We start from the raw sequence: 16,292 nt of genomic DNA on the forward strand, positions 1-16,292 counted from the left end.
AACCAAGGACCAGTTGTCAATGAAGACACCTGTTGATGGCTGTTCGGAGTCCTGGAGACATGAAAGAAACAGATATGTGAAGAGGAAAAACTAGATAGAAGAATGAGTGAGTGAGTGAGTGAGTGAGTGAGTGAGTGCAAAGGCTGAGAGGGGAGGCACTCTCATCCCAGAAGCAGAGCAAGGAGACTGTGCTCACTTTAGGAATCATCAATCAGCGAGAGGAACGTATCAGCAGTCAGGCATCAAGTCAGAGAGAGTAGGTAGCTGGCTCACCTAACCTCTGGACCCCAGTCTCAGCTCTTTCTCATCTGTCTTCCACACAGGTGCTACAGGTACAACAGTTGTTTAAAATGTGGGTTGCATCAAAACTTTGGGAGTACTTCATCATGTATAGAAGTATTTTCGCATACCTTCAGAAAATTTCATTCTCTGGAAGCCACACTAAATGATGACTGGCTCTTCTGATGAATGGCTGATGGATTTGAAGACCAATAAGCCAACGTGTTGGCCTCATCTGAAATTCTGTGGGTTCTTTTCTTCTATCAGTGGCCTCTACCCCCAGTACAAATGTTCCTGTAATTCAATCAACCTTCAAATTCTGACAAGTCCATTTCCTGATAATGTTATTTTTACTCTCTCTGCATCCTTATTCTTCCCCATAGATATAAGCCCAAATAAGTTAAACCCAAACTCTAGCCCTGTGCCCAATCCTAACCTTGTCCACTACTACCATAATTCAAACACACTAATGCTGTCTTCAGCTTCATCCTAATCTTAACCCTTAACCCTAGCTAAAATCTTAACCCTAACCCCAGCTTGGACTCTACATCTCAGGGTACATCAGCTGTGAGGCTGTGATGTGAAAGCAACTCTTACAGGCAGCTGGGCAGGTGTGACAGCACAAGGTTCCTCAGAAAACCAATGAGCATTTTTAATTTTCAACGACTACCTTATGTTTCAAACACCAAAGTAAGAAATGGCCCCTGGCAGATAGCTGATTCTGCTGTGGGAGGAATCTGGGCTCCCTCTAAGGCCTGAGTCTGCTGAGTTCCTCTGAGGGGTCCTCAGCTCTGTGCACAAAGGGTTGTTTTCCCTGCTAGGAACCTACCACTTTTTATTTGGTGAGAATGTTATCCTGGAAACTCAGTGCAATGATACTTCTTTTAATGAAGAAAAATAACATTCTTCACTCTTTACACTTATATGAAATTTGAAGTAGTAGAAGTTTACTCCCTACTGTGCAAGTTTTACAGATCCAACAAAGCAATGTATACAGCCTAGCACCTGAGGTTTGCTATGGCTAGTACTGAACCTACAACTTGCTTTAGCAATATTTAGAGCATAATGGGTTCAGTCTCTACACTAACTAATGACTTATGTCATTTATTTAGGTTCTGCACACTTGCTGTGGGGGAGACCTCTAGGCATTTATGATTTTGCTCTGGATGCTGTTAGGAATGGAGTTGGTTTCCTACATGACTTTTAATGCATTGTTTTCCTAAGTAGCTCACCATCGCCGTAGAAACCCAGCACGGTAGTAGTTTCTTTTAGGTTTGCTTGGGTTTTCCAAGAATTTAATCATCCCATCTGAAGATAACAATACTTTAGATTTCCTTCAGTAATTATACAGCATATTATGCTTTATATGTTCAGAGTTGATCAGGACTTCTAGGACAGCTTTCAATATAATGACAACGTGGGCATCTGCCCATCATTGCTAATTTGGGAACTAACACCTGTGTGATGCTGACCACTCTATTATTTCTTTCCTAGTTTTACTGCATGTGGCTAGGCAAGATAGCCCATGAAACCCTTTAATGATTTACTGTGTGTATACATGTTTACACAACTGTGCAACATAGTAGCTTTTTTTTGGTAAATGAATGTCTTAGAGATGATATGTTCTATGTTTATAGAGGTCAGTGTTATCTAGTTATTTTAATATTACTAATTATATTTATTCAAATGGCCCATGTCATTATTGTTGTCTAATTGAACTATCAGAGTTGGATACATCTGTACAAAATTTTCCTGGGTTTCTGCCTGTTTCTTCCTTTTTTGCTAGTTTTTGTGTTATATCATTTGATATTAGGTTAATTGATGTATGAAGGAATTAATTACTACTATACCTTCATCTTGCCATTTTCCAGTTGGTCATTATGAATAAATAACAAATAATATTATACATGTGTCTAGTTTCCTCATTTAGTAGTTTCCGACTTGAAGCCCACTAATATCAGAAATGGAGATTATTTCTCTTTTTATTTCTTTCTATTTAAAAACTCTGACTTCCTCTTATTTTTAATGTAAATACTTTTGTTTAAGCATGTCAGTGGTAGCAAACATCGGGACTTAATATTTTAAATTCATCTGACAATCCTGTTTAGACCACCTACATTTATTGTTGTACAGATTGTTTCATTAACTTCCGTTAGTCTGTTCTACTTAATTTATTTTTCTTTTGACTCTCTTTTTTGGCTGTTTAGTCTGGATTTTCACACATGGAACAGTGTATGCATTTTTAACTTCCTCAGTAAGTAGGGAGTAAATACATCCTCCTTTCAACTTTACTTTTCCAAAAAAAGTAGTCATTGATCTTAACTTATTTTAATATCAAAGCTGGTGATTAAATGGGATTTTGGAACCTCTTCTACATGAGATAAGATGCTTGGCAAAATTTTGCCCCTTCTCTCACTCAACTTTGTAGCTGCTCTGCCTTCTCTATGGAGCACAAGCTGGGTGTAGGTGGGGACCTGTGCTTAGCTCTCCCCTGGAACACAGGAAGCATGGCTCAGGCTATTAATGTCTTGCATGTGCTCTCTCTTTTTTCAGCCTCTTTTAATGTCTTTGATTATTGCTTCCTTTCCAATTGTTCCGGTTATAGAAACACCTTTGTGGTCTTTGAGTTGGATCTTAGTTTCGGGATGGTGTCATTCCCTGTTATGTGATCTTTTTTTTTTCTTTCTTTCTTTTTTCTTTGTGTAATTTGTCTGTTTGGGAAAGTCATTGAAAATGCAACTTCTGAATTAACATGCCCAGGTTCACATTCTGTGTCTGTCCATAGCAGCCTTAGACTGCTGAGGATTATTCGTTATTTAAATCACTACGTCACCTTGACAATCTCATTTAAATTTTTCCATCTAGTTATTTTTTATTTATTTATTTATTTATTTTTTTGGTTTTTCAAGACAGGGTTTCTCTGTGTAGCTTTGCGCCTTTCCTGGAACTCACTTGGTAGCCCAGGCTGGCCTCGAACTCACAGAGATCCGCCTGGCTCTGCCTCCCGAGTGCTGGGATTAAAGGCGTGCGCCACCACCGCCCGGCCCATCTAGTTATTTAATTTGTCTTTTCCCTTCCAATGTTTTTTATAACATAGAAAAATGTAAACATTATTTAAATATTTATGGTTTTCAGATATTTCCTCCCTCCAAGTTGCCCTCTATTCTGACTCAGCAGCATTTAGTGATTTTAATTGTGTTATTTCTACTTGTCCATTTTCAAGTGGGCAGAGTTATTTGGGTCCATTATTTACCATCTCCATACATTTGGTGTGTTGATGGCACTTGGCAATCCAGTCACTCTCCTGTTGGGTCCTGGTGAAATCCTTTCCCCTGATCTGTGACTGCTATCCGATGCCCTGGCCTAATATCCATCTACTCCATCTTTCTGCTGTTCTGGCCTGTGATGAGAGTTTTTCTTTACTCAGTGCCTGACTGTCTGATATCATAGCAGGTGGAATGCTCAAAACTGTACTTCTAATCTTGCAAACACACTTGGATTTTGTTCAGTTCTTCCCTGTCTTTTAGGATCTACTTGCAGAATGGGTTTTACTAGACAGTGTGAGCGTCAACATTGGATTCTCCCACGCCCAACACAGTTGATATGCAGTAAGTTGATTAGCCGAGTGAGTACAGGACTGTTAGAGGGAAAGAGGAATGCGTGTCTCTAAGTTACATACATAGAAAGACAGTTTGGAGTAACACAGGTCTCACTGCCATGGCAGGTGTATATTTGATTTTGTTTTTGGAGCAAAATGGTCATGAGACATTGATTACATGTTTTTATCTGGTGTCATAGACAAGGACTCTAGTGGAATTTCCTACCAGAGTGGTTAGTGAGTAAATCCACACTACTATTAGTTATTTTTTGTGTGTTTGTTTTAAAGGAATCTCATCCCATATGTCTTTTTTATTTATTTTATTTTACAATACAATTCAGTTCTACTTATCAGCCATGGATTCCCTTGTTCTCCTCCCTCCCGCCCCTCTCCCCTTTCCCCCAGCCTACCTCCCCATTCCCACCTCCTCCAGGGAAAGCCTCCCCTGAGGACTGAGATCAACCTGGTAGACTCAGTCCAGGCAGGTCCAGTCCCCTCCTCCCAGGCCGAGCCAAGTGACCCTGCATAAGCCCCAGGTTTCAAACAGCCAACTCATGCAATGAGCACAGGACCCGGTCCCACTGCCTGGATGCCTCCCAAACAGATCAAGCCAATCAAATGTCTCACCCATTCAGAGGGCCTGATCCAGTTGGGGGCCCCTCAGCCATTGGTTCATAGTGCATGTGTTTCCATTCGTTTGGCTATTTGTCCCTGTGCTTTATCCAACCTTGGTCTCAACAATTCTCGCTCATATAAACCCTCCTCTTTCTCAGTAATTGGACTCCCGGAGCTCCGCCCGGGGCCTAGCCGTGGATCTCTGCATATGTCTTAAAGAAGGGAAGGCTGGAAAGGGCTTCTTTAAGGGTTCTCAGTGAGAGTCTGAGAAGCCAGAGATATGTAGTCCTTTTAATTGGCTCAGACCCTGAAGAGCCAACTCTTACCCTGTGCAGACAGTCTGTAGCTCTATAGTCTCAAGTTCTTAATCCCACTGAGCTTTGTGGGTCTCATTCCCCCATGGAAAAGTATTAACAGCACGATTAATAACCAATTCAAATCTTAAACAGCAGGCATTGCTATCATAAACTGCACATTAAATTGGGTCACAGCCAGGTTTTAGACCAGGGTTCCAGTCACAGATCAGTCACACAACTATTTCTTAAAGTAGTTTTATCTGCTTAAAGTATTTTTATTGCATTTTCTTATTTATTTTGTGCTTTCATGCCTTCCTACGTGTATGTGTGGAATGAGTGCATACATGTGGAGGAGGTCAGAGTTCAACTTGAGGGAGTCAGTTCTCTCCTTTAACCATGTGTGTCCTGGGGATTGAACTCACATCGTGAGGCTTGGCAGCAAGCACCTGTACTTCTGAGCCTGTCTCAACAGCCCACTCATTAGCTTTCTGAACCAAGTCTAAGTAGTCCTTCAACATCTAGCCTGGAAAATAGGCTCTTATGGGACAAAACCATGGTAGCCAAGTGAAGCAGTCAGTAGAGTATGGCTCATGGATATGCTTGATTACATGCTATATGCCATTATTATTTTTAATGTTATTTAAAGTACTCTCTTAGTTTCCTAATAAGGTTTTCTTTTCTTTTTTTTTTTTTGGTTTTAGGATTTTTATTTTTATTTTTATTTATTTATTTATTTTACTTTTTTTGGTACAGTTTTCTTAAGTTAGAAAATGTTTCTAGTACTAGGTTTGTTAAACATGGTGGTAAATCAGTAATTTGAGAAGTATTTGTATGCAGACATGGCTCTATCTTCTAAGGGATTCTGATCTCCTATGAGGATTACTGAGTGCAGGGTGCTGAGCCAAGCTGGGCCTGCACATCAGCACGAATGTAGGTTACAGTGGAATTCTCCCAAGACTTTTCCTGAGCCTTGGTTCAAGAAATAGGTTTTGTACCTTGAGAAGAAAGTGCTCTTGCTTGGATGAATGCTGTGGATATCACTCGATATAAATAAAGCACTGATTGGCCAGTGACCAGGCAGGAAGTATAGGCGGGACAAGGAGAGAGGAGAATTGAGGAAGGAGGAAGGAAAGGGAGACCAGCTGGAGCCGCCGCCAAGACAAGGAAGATGTAAAGTACCGGTAAGCCACGAGCCACGTGGCAAAGTAAAGATTAATAGAAATGGGCTGAATATAAGAGTGAGAGCTAGACAATGATAGGCCTGAGCTATGGCCAAGCAGTTTAAATAATGTAAGAGTCTGTGTGTTTATTTTATAAGTGGGCTCCGGGTCTGGCGGGACTTGGTGGTGGGAGCTGGAGAAAAATTCTCCAGCTACAGATGAACATTTACCACAAACCATTTTTCATATTGTGGGATAAAGCTCCAGCTATTCTTTCATAAGTTCTGGGTTTCTGAGAGGTGTCTGAGCACAAGTACTTGTATTGTCTAAATTGTGTTGATGGGGCAGATTACTTTAACACATTGGGACAACAATGTCTTGGTCTTCGTATACAAATACATCATTTTGAAGAAATCAGTTTGTGAAATATTCTTGAACCACTTCACTATTTTCCCAGGCCCTTAAATACTGTTATCCTAAAATGTAGTAGTTGATGCAATAATGGTGCTTGACTACACCAGTGAAAATAATTACAAATTTAATGATGGTTGGCCCTTACTAAATGAATAACACATGCTAGGCATGTTGTTAACGACTTGCACACGTAACTTATCATACATGAGGCAGGTACTACAACTGATCTAACTTTATGTATGAGCAGTCTACCTGAGATGGTGCTCCAAGGGTGATGGCAAAAAGGACTCCACTACGAGTTCTTTGTTAATATCTTACTCCCTTCTGTACACACTAATGCACATTCTTTCAGTATCAACCTCTCCACATTATTTTTGGCTCTGAGAATGGGTCAACTTCTCATTCCTCATATTGGACTATCAGGGAGAGCTGTAAAGGGCCATAAAGTGCCCTGAAGGGCTGTGAAGATTTTGTTCTAATGAATATTAGAATATATATTCAGAGCCTGTGTTTTCAGGGTTGTCAATAGTGGCTTCCTATGTTTGTGAGATTTTCTAATTTTTAAGAAGGCTTTTCTGCTAGATAATCAGCCTGATCTTTCACGTAGTGCTTGGACTTTATAGACAGACTGACACGGTCATCCCAAAGGTGTTGCAACTGACAACCAGAGAGTTTAAGGGGGATTTTTAAAGTCCACACAGATTATTGGAGGAAGATTGGGGGACTATTAATAATTTTGATAGTAACAAACAAACAAATTTACTGAGTATTTATCACCTGCGAAATGCCTTGCTGATGACATCAGATCATGAACTTGTTGAACCCTCAACAGCCATGTGTGAGCAATCCTGCAGCCAAGGTGTGCTCCTAGCACAGCCCCGTCTCAAGGGCAGGATATTAACTCAAGCCTCCAATTTATATTTTATTAGGGAGAAATGAATTTCAAGTGCATGTAAGGAGGACTTTGTCCACTTTTAAATACATTTTGTTGTGTGGAAAATATTAATTATGCTAACAGTAATTAACATCAGCATGTTTTCTACCACCTGCCTGCTCATTGGATCAATAAACATCTCCCCACTACCTACCATCATGCTGGATACTGTCCTGGAGGCAAGAAAACACGTATGAGCAACATCTCTTGTGGAGCTTATGGTATGATGGAGGGAGTAAAGCATGAAGCCATCGCATTTCTGAATGTAAACAGGGCTCTATTTGCTTATGTATCAAGGTCTGGAGTGCTCTGTGATCCCATAACACAGACACAGAGTTCTCTGACAGTTTGGGGGCGGGGCAGTGAAGGCATCCCAAGAAAGCGTGTTTGTACTGAGAATGGTAGCTAAAATGCTAACGACGAAGAGCAACATTTTCTGGGGAAAGGAGAAGAATGTGTCCAGCATCTGAGGTGCTGAGAGTTTGAGGGACTGACAGCAGTTCAGTTTCGGGGATGAGTCCTTTCAAGGAGAAGAATGGCCTGAGACAGGCTTGGAGAGGCAGAAGCATGCAGGCTTGGTGAGGGGTTTTACTCTTTCTCTAAAAGCAAGGGCAGTCTATTGAGATGACAGATGACCTGTGTCTGAAAAGGTCCTTTAGCCTTCAGTGGGAAGAATAATTGCAGGAGGCAAAGACAGATGTGGTGAGACCAGTTAGGAAGCTATTGTGGTAATGTGGGCAAGTCAAGATGGCAGCTTGGACTGGGAGACAGTGGCGGATGGAGAATTTAGGAATTACCTAGAAAATAAATGCAATGGGGTCTATGTTGAATTAGATAGATGGAATATGTAAGAGGAAGGGGTCAGAAGAGCTCTCAGGTTTCTGGCTTGTGCAATGTGCACTGTTCTATTAAACCCCACAATACTGACTGTTGTCTCTCTAATTTGGAGATGCAGAAGCATTCAGAATGTTCTTAGGCACTATCCATTCCATTCCAGTGCTAGCATTCATTCAGGCAGCCTGAATCTGAAATCTGTGCTCTTGGCAGCTGCTTCACTGAGGAATGCGAAGAACTACACAACTCACAGGGAAGGATGCCTTACGTGCACAGGTAAGTGGAGGATGTAATGAAGGAAATGGGCATTGTAACTTTAACATACATAGTCATTTTCTAAGTCCAAGCCCTCAGATGTTCATGGACACTAGCAGCTGGTGTTATTGCCATTCTTATGAAGGCAATGAGCACTCACATTTTTAGCAATTATGATTTTGTTAAATCTCCATTTGTGTATGTATTCACAACTGCACATGTGTGTGCATGTGTTCTTGTGTGTGTGCATGCATATGTGTGGCATGTGTGGTGTGTGCATGTGTGTGTTGTGTGTGGTGTGTGTGGTATTGTGTGTTGTGTGTGTGGTGTGTGTGTGTGTGTGTGTGTGTGTGTGTGTGTGTGTGTGTGTGAATGCCTGCGTGCACATGGAGGCTGGAGGCTGATATTATATTTTCCTTCATTGCTCTCCATCTTGGTTTCTGTGTCACAGTGTCTCATCCAACCTGAACATTCACAGGTTTGGCTAGACTGGGTGTCCCACACAACAAAGGGATGTTTTCATCTCCCTAGTGCCAGGATTACAGGTGCATGCTTCCACACCCAGATTTTTATGTCACTTGTGAAGATCTAAACTTAGTTCCTCATGCTCTTGAGGCAAGTAAATTTAATAACCAAGCCATCTCCCCTCCCCTAAGTATCATTTTTATAAGGAAATAATACATGCTTGTTTCAAAAAAGATGAAAGAACAAACAAAAGCAGAGAGAAAACAGAAAACAGAAAAGAAAATCTGCTAACATGTCATTCAGAGGAGGGGGAAGAGCTTGCTTGATATTCTTGAAACAGTGGCCCCAATGATTATTTCATAGAAGGGTCCTATAACCTGGGCTTTGGGGTGAGTTTGAGTTTAGGAGAACTTTGGCTTCTAGGGCTCCAGTCTTCTCTGTAAACCGAATGAAATCTTTCTTCATTTAATAATCTGGTCACAGGCCACTGTCTTTGGAGCTTGCATGGGAGTGTGACAGTGCTGGGCATATTAATACCATTGCAACGAAGGGCTGACAGATACAGCTTTGGACTCTCAAACCCCTTATTGGCACCTTCATCTTAGCAAGGGCTCAGTTTCCTCCCTGGTACAGTGGAAGTGCAAGTGGCACGTTCACAGAGACCCTGGGAACTGTAGCTCACCTTGTGCAAAGTGCTTGCAGAACTCTCCACACACACAGGAGGCTCTCTAATGGTAGCCAAAGGTCTCATAAGCAGGTGGCAGGACAGAAGTCTAGTGAATGGTCCCTCTCTGGGGAGACACAGAAAAAGGCCCATTGGGTCTTCCTGCCCACACTTTCCAATAATTCTTACTGAGCTATGGTTCTTTAAAGTCCATGCTACAAGCTAGACGCTGGAGATACCAATTTAAGACCTAGACTCAAGTTATTAAAGAGACAGCATAGTTGTAGAGAGCAAATCAAAATACTCCAGCACAATTTGACAGCCAATGAAGGGATTCTCTGAGCAAGAGTACCTGGGGCTCGTAGAGGAAGTGACTCTTTCTGCTTCTGGGACAAGAGAAGGCTCCATAAAGGAGCCCTCCTTTCTGCTGGGCATTGAAGGAGGGGTTGAATTTGTTGGGAGGAGAAAATGGGCATGTTATCCAAGCCCGAGTGCTTAAGGAAAAATCCCCCCCCCATTTTTTTGTTCTCACAGCCCAGAAGCCAATGGGGATGCCAAGGCTCTTTTGGAAATATAAGGCCATAGTGGAAAGAAAGATTGGGGTGGGCTTGGCAATCTGCAATCCCCAGACTTCCTTTTTGCCTCCCATGAACTTCTTCCAATATCTGATGCCTCCATAGTGTGCTTGGTGCCTGTCCTGCCTGAGGGCTCCCTTTCCTATTTGATATACTCACTAGTCCTCTGCCTACCTTCTGCCTACAACAACCTGCCTGGAGGAAAGGAGCAGATGTGTATGGCTTAGCCTGCAGTGTGGTTTGCAGTGCTCTGACCTTTTCCCCAGGGTGTTTGCCTTTAAGTCTCTTGCTGTTTTGTCCAGTGAACTCTTTGATGTTGGAATCTCATTTTGTCTTGTGATCCGTGGTGTGCACCCAGAGCATGAAATCCCAGGTAGCAGATATATTCTGTGTGGGTACTATGCACTATAGGCACTGTGGCAAATAGCTATTGCTTTCCAGCTCTCATGGACCCGGTGTTTCCCCATTGAATTTGTTAGCTGATGTGCTTAAGTAGAAAATAGTTGGATTTGTGACTTTGTGTGTTTAGCTTTATTTCTTGACTTCTAATTGAGAAGTTATAGTAGCCCCTTTTATAATTATTTCAGTTCTTTTCATATTTCATTTCTTAAGAGCCCTACCAACAATACTGTGTACACTTTGACCTGAGTGTTGGGCAACGTGCCTTTCTAGGATTCCCTACCACTCATGGGGCACCTCAGTAACACCTGTTAACAGGTTCTTTCCTACATGGCTACAAAATGAGAAGTGAGATTACTATTTTCTTAAAATAAGAAAGCCAGAACAATGTATGCTGATTTTAATTGCTTCTTAAATAAGTGGATGAAATCAATTATTTAGTTGACAATGTTTATCTTTTCAGCATCTGAAGGGGGTTTATTAAATCCAGCTGCTAAGCCATTTCATTAGCATGAGTAAAAGGCTCACATCTGTGGAGAAGGTGCTTGAGGAAAATTGGGGGTGAGCAGCAGAGGGGACTGTCCTGGGAACCTGAGTGTAACTGTCCTCTAGATAGTATAGGCTTGTCTATATACTAGTCATGTAGGGCTATGCAGTCTAATGTGGATCAGCTATTTGTATCAAGTGCCCGATTCTGCTTATGTGTCCCGGCCTTCCCCATGCAGGCTCTGAGCAGGCTGCTCTGGCTGGAGTCATTCATCTCCACCTTTGACCTGGTCCATATTACCCCCTTAAAGTAGTCAGCTGGGCAACAGCATATGCATATCAAGGATCACACACACACACAAATCTTGACTTACAAGGAATAAAAAATTATGTCCAACACATGGCACTAAAAAAAAGATGTATTGTTTACAGTCAGCAGTTGTCTGGAGAATAGGTGTTTATTTGTAGTGAGTATATTAAGATCATTGACATTAGACATATATAGCCTGCATTGTGTCTTCTCTTATTGAAAATTCTGTATTGGGACCAACCTTTAATTAGAAAATCCTGTGGCAATGAAAACTGTCCAACACTAATCTTCAGCACCAACAGTCTAGGTTATCATTGTGCTTTGAGGAGGGGTAGGGGAAGGAAGAGAAGAAAGAGAGGAGAGAATAAATGCTTTTCTGTGGAAAAATGCCCTTTTGAAAAATGGATAGTTCACTTAAAACCATAAATGAAATGTCCACTAAATAGATACTAAATAACAGAAAAAAAATGTCCCTACCATTCTTCAAAAACTTAAACATGCTGTGTTTACTTCCCCCTCTAAACATGCATTTTTGGTGAAAAGTGTATTTTTTAAAATGACTGGATTTACTTATTAGGACTGGCAGGTCTCTCACAATTTCTTTAGCTCATTTAATAGCACTGAACCTTCCTGTTGCATAATGGGAAGATGGAGCACTCTTTCAGGTCAGGAGCCATTGCCATAAGACTGGTGTCCCGTCCGTCCTTCCTTCTGACACATTATAAACTTTGTTCCTCTATAGCAAACAGACTCGTGTCTCTACCAACGGGTGGTCCAAATCATCTAAAGTTCTGAGGAGTGTTACATTCTAATTATTCATTCACCTGAGACAAGTGGGTCTACATTAAACATGGGGACTCCACAGCCTAAGCAGCTTGTTTTCAACTTGGGCATTGTCTTGGGTGATGGGAAACCTTTGACAATCTTGCTTCTTTTAGATATAAAGTAGGTTTGTGATATGATCATAAATATCCAAAGCATCTAGCGTATATCCACCAGATTGACATCTATCCGTGTTACCTGTGAGGGTGAAATATGTAGCAAGGTACTGAGGGACTCCTTCCCACCTGTGAGCTGAAACAGCAGCTGATGTCTGGGCCTTGTCAGTGATGGACAAATGAGGGGGTGATGGTCTGTCTGAAGAAGCCCTTAAATGCTAATTCCCTCTTTACCAGCTGAACCCACCAACCAACTCCTTCTGTCACATCACACCTTCTTCCTCTCTTCATCCTCCAGCGTTCTGCAGGACAAGGTAGGAAAAACGTACGTATCCCCCAAGAACACTCATAAATCAAATGAGCAGATTCATATTGAGGGCAAGACAGTGGGCAGAGGGAGGTCCAAAGAGGGACTTTGCAGCCTGGCTTCTAGAATGCAGCCCTGCAAATATACACAACACAGTAGAAATTTATAAAGTCAGTTTACTTGTGTTATATTATTAATTTTGGGCAATTAGATGACATAAGACAAATCTTTATGCTCTTGTCCTGCTCTACTGTTTTGTTCCCTGCCTTGAGTCCATTTCATAATATAAGCTCATCTGGAGCACTAAGACTCTCTGTCACAAGAAGAAAGAATCCGTTCTTGTCTGGAGGCAAGGGGATCCCAAAGTGGCCTTGGGAATCCTGTTAGATTAACTCATTCACTTGTTTTGAGTTACCTCGCTATTCGATAGGAGTGCCTGCACTTCTGAGCCAAACCCAGAGAGAGGGACTGCGTAAGGGCTACAGCATCTGCTTCCAAAAGCTCATCTTGCTTTTCCCCTTGTAGCATTCCATTATTCACACAATTTCACAGAACTAACCTGGAATGATATCCTTCAGATGAACTTTAGTGTGTCCATTATAAGCTCCCATTTGGTTCAGGACTATCCCACTTTAAAATACCCACTTATAACTACCAGCTGCAGATTCTGTTCTCGTCGTACTCACAAGTGCACACAGGAACGCTCACAAATGCGTGTGACTGTGGGCATGCACAGGCCGCCGCACACTCTCACTGTCTGTATGCAGGCATCCAGAAAGAACAAGGCATTGTCAAAACTGTCCTGTTGAGTGTGCAATCTAGAGTGAGTTACCGAGTGCTGATAAGTAAAGGAAGTGCAACCAGACAGCTTAATCCTCCAATTTCCTGTCTTCTAATCAGCCCCTGATTCTCTTGGTTTTAAATTAGAAACACTCCTGACAATATTCAGGACAGGTGAAGGAAAATCAGCTAGAAAAGAAGGAAAGACAAAGCGTTTATTTCACTGTCTAAAGTTCACAGGAGAAATACGACCGTAACAACAGGAAATCAAGATTTTTAAGAAAGATAGCAGAAGAGCACAAGCTAGCTTAAGCAGCCAATCACATTTCCGAATGAAGCAGATTTGGACCATAATTAGATTTAAGGAGAAAAAAAAAAAGGAACTAGTCTAATGTATTTGCTTCTCTCTAAGAATAGTGAATTGTATTTGAAAAGCAGTTGTACAGGGCTGACCTCAAAGAAAATGATAAGGATAAATTCTTAATATATGTGGAAGAAAAAAGTCAACCCTACCTCATTCAGATTTTTTTTAGAACCTATTACTTCCAGTGCTGAGAGAGAAAAAGAATATTTGAGGGCATAGAAACATCTGAGGTTGGTAGATATTCCTAGACATCATATGGTTACACTTATTCACAATGGTGGCTACTTAAAGTTGTTTATTTAATAATGAGCTCAGATCAAGCCATTCACTGTATAAAAATATTTTTAAAGCACACAAATGTGTTAAATTCAAGGTATAGAAATATGTTTATCATGGACTCTTTTAAAAATAGACCAGGTACTGAGACGATGTCATGCTTTTTTTTTTTTTTCCTGGTTCTCCTCTTTTTGAGTCTTTTCATTTATTACCTTTTTTTTTTACAATTTCAATTTTCAAGTTATTTCAATCATTGTCTTGAAAAGGCTAGTGCCAATTCCTAGGAAAATCTTCATTAGGCATTACCTTCAAAGGCACACAGAAAATGGTCATTAAGAAAAGTTGTTCAGTTGACAATTAACATTTAAAAATTGAAATGGTAAATGTGGCTCACGATGTGAATTCAAGCAAACAGCAGCAAGAGGTTTCTGTAAACATGAAGCTGCCAGTCCCTGTGGAAGTAGACTGCAGGTGAAGGCTTTTAATTGATAAGCAGAATAAGACAGTATTTCACAGAAACATGCTTTTTACATGCATATTTTAAAAAACAGGTATTTATATCATAAACCATACCAGATCCTTCTTGTCCAAGCATGCTCCTGGTATAACAAGTTTGAGTTGTAAACAACTGGACTAAACAACAATTATTGATTTAAAATTAATGTGTCGATTTCTAAAGAAATTGTCAAAAATAATTGGTTAGGAATTTGGCCTGGGTAACAACAGCTAGCTGCAGAATCACCCAGTAATTTTTGCTTTAGTCATCATAAATTTTAAATTTGAATGATAGAAGAAAGACAAGTGTATTTTGGAATTCGCAGACAAATTTTCCCATAACAAACCCTTATCGCTAAATTAGTTTGGCCAGGAGAAGGATTATTAAGCTGTATGGGGAGAATGGAGGTGTTTTAGTGGGTAAAAGTCTCTCTTGGAGCATATATGTGCATTCGGGGCATTTCCAATTTGTTTAGAGTTGGGAAAAATTTTGTGAGCGCTTTCTTTAGTTTTCTGTCGGAAAGTTTCAACTGGAGATGTCACAACACAGTGAGATGCAGTTGATACGCAATATCTATTTCTTGATTTACATGATTAAAGCATTAGAGACGTGGCTCAGATATCAAAAGAGTCCCCATAAGTGGCGGTGCCAAAGGTAATTACTGTTAAAATGTGCATGCTTGAACCCGGTTGCCTGTCAACCCCCAGTTGTTTACAACTTAGTGCCTTTGAATACAAGTTTTCATTAGACGTTGGAGTATCCTACATACTTTTTTGCTCTATTTGATATAAAAATACATTTTTAATTTCTTATGTTCAGTGTCCTTAAAGAAAGCATTAACTTTTAACCTAAAGAAGTAATAGCCAGAGATGTCCCTTCTCAGCAACTTACGCCACAAAATAACTGTTTCTTAACTGGAAGTAGTCTTTTCAAGACAAAGCTGAAACATATTCAGAAAGAATGGTGATTACTTCATCCAACTGATTCCAGTTAGTTATCAGAAAGAGCACTAAACTCCACTGTACACCAGAGCAGTTATGGGGGGCAGGGAGGTAAAGAGCAGGGAGAGGGGGCGTTCTTAATCTTTTATTGACCGGTTTCTTTCATTCTAGTGTGTCTTTATTATTTAGGGAAAAAAATTAAAAAGTGATCCAGAGCTCCACCCATTTGCACCTAAATCCTGCAATAGGTGATGATCCTCCATAACCTGGCCCAGCACATGCCCCCAAACTAAAACAAACAAACTCATTTGCCATACAAATTGTTTACGATTCATTAAAAAGCAAAATTGCATATCCCGGTGCTGGCAGCTGAGGCCGAGTCTCCATGGGCGGAGGGGGCATTCACTGAGTTGCCTTTGTATGCTGGGAGGACCAAGCCGGAGGTTCCCACTATGAGCCCGGAGTCTGAGCAGCCAGATGACACAGGAGGTAATTTTAAAGTTTTATTTGCTTTTAATGTGAAATTCAGATCTTGAATTGTCCTTTGCTTGAAGAACCATGTGAGCCAGGAGAAGCGTCTTTATTTTTTCAGTTTGGAAAAAATTGTTTGGGTTAGTAAGGTGATGATATTGAGGGAAAAGGAGTGAGGGTTGTTTAAGGAAGACGATCTGAAAAAAATGTGAAATTTGTATTCTTTTAATTAGTTGTGCCTCCTTCATCAAAGCCTTTCCTTAGTTTACTACCAATAATGGGAATTTACGTCAGAATTATTTGTAACTGGTAGGTCTGAAATGCTATGGTGTACAATAGCCCTAAGGGAACTCAAATTTTGATTTATTCCCTATGGTAATTTCTACAACTTCTCTAAAGAGCCTGGAGATTTCTCACCCCTTATTCAAAGCAAAA

General features: G+C 40.8%; 1 protein-coding gene and 1 long non-coding RNA gene across 16 annotated transcripts in view; one reads left to right on the forward strand and one right to left on the reverse strand.

Annotated features, from left to right (window-relative positions):
- Nfia (nuclear factor I A) overlaps positions 1–16,292 on the reverse strand; it is a 544,849-nt gene that overhangs the window by 526,223 nt on the left and 2,334 nt on the right. The gene's annotated exons all lie outside the window — the stretch shown is intronic.
- The window catches only part of LOC128097737 (uncharacterized), a 221,574-nt gene that overhangs the window by 182,514 nt on the left and 22,768 nt on the right, over positions 1–16,292 (forward strand). For 9 of the 13 annotated variants that reach the window (XR_008213963.1, XR_008213955.1, XR_008213966.1 and 6 more), the window contains one exon: positions 8,294–8,406. The exons of 2 other annotated variants lie outside the window; for them this stretch is intronic. This is a non-coding gene — a long non-coding RNA (uncharacterized LOC128097737). Of the gene's footprint in view, positions 1–8,293; positions 8,407–12,824; positions 15,876–16,292 lie in introns of those variants that run through there. 2 more of the 13 variants (XR_008213957.1, XR_008213960.1) reach the window with 2 other exon arrangements.

The sequence above is a fragment of the Peromyscus californicus genome, unplaced genomic scaffold (assembly GCF_007827085.1).
Source record: "Peromyscus californicus insignis strain IS unplaced genomic scaffold, ASM782708v3 Scaffold_5__1_contigs__length_169319896, whole genome shotgun sequence".
NCBI classification, from domain to species: domain Eukaryota; kingdom Metazoa; phylum Chordata; class Mammalia; order Rodentia; family Cricetidae; genus Peromyscus; species Peromyscus californicus.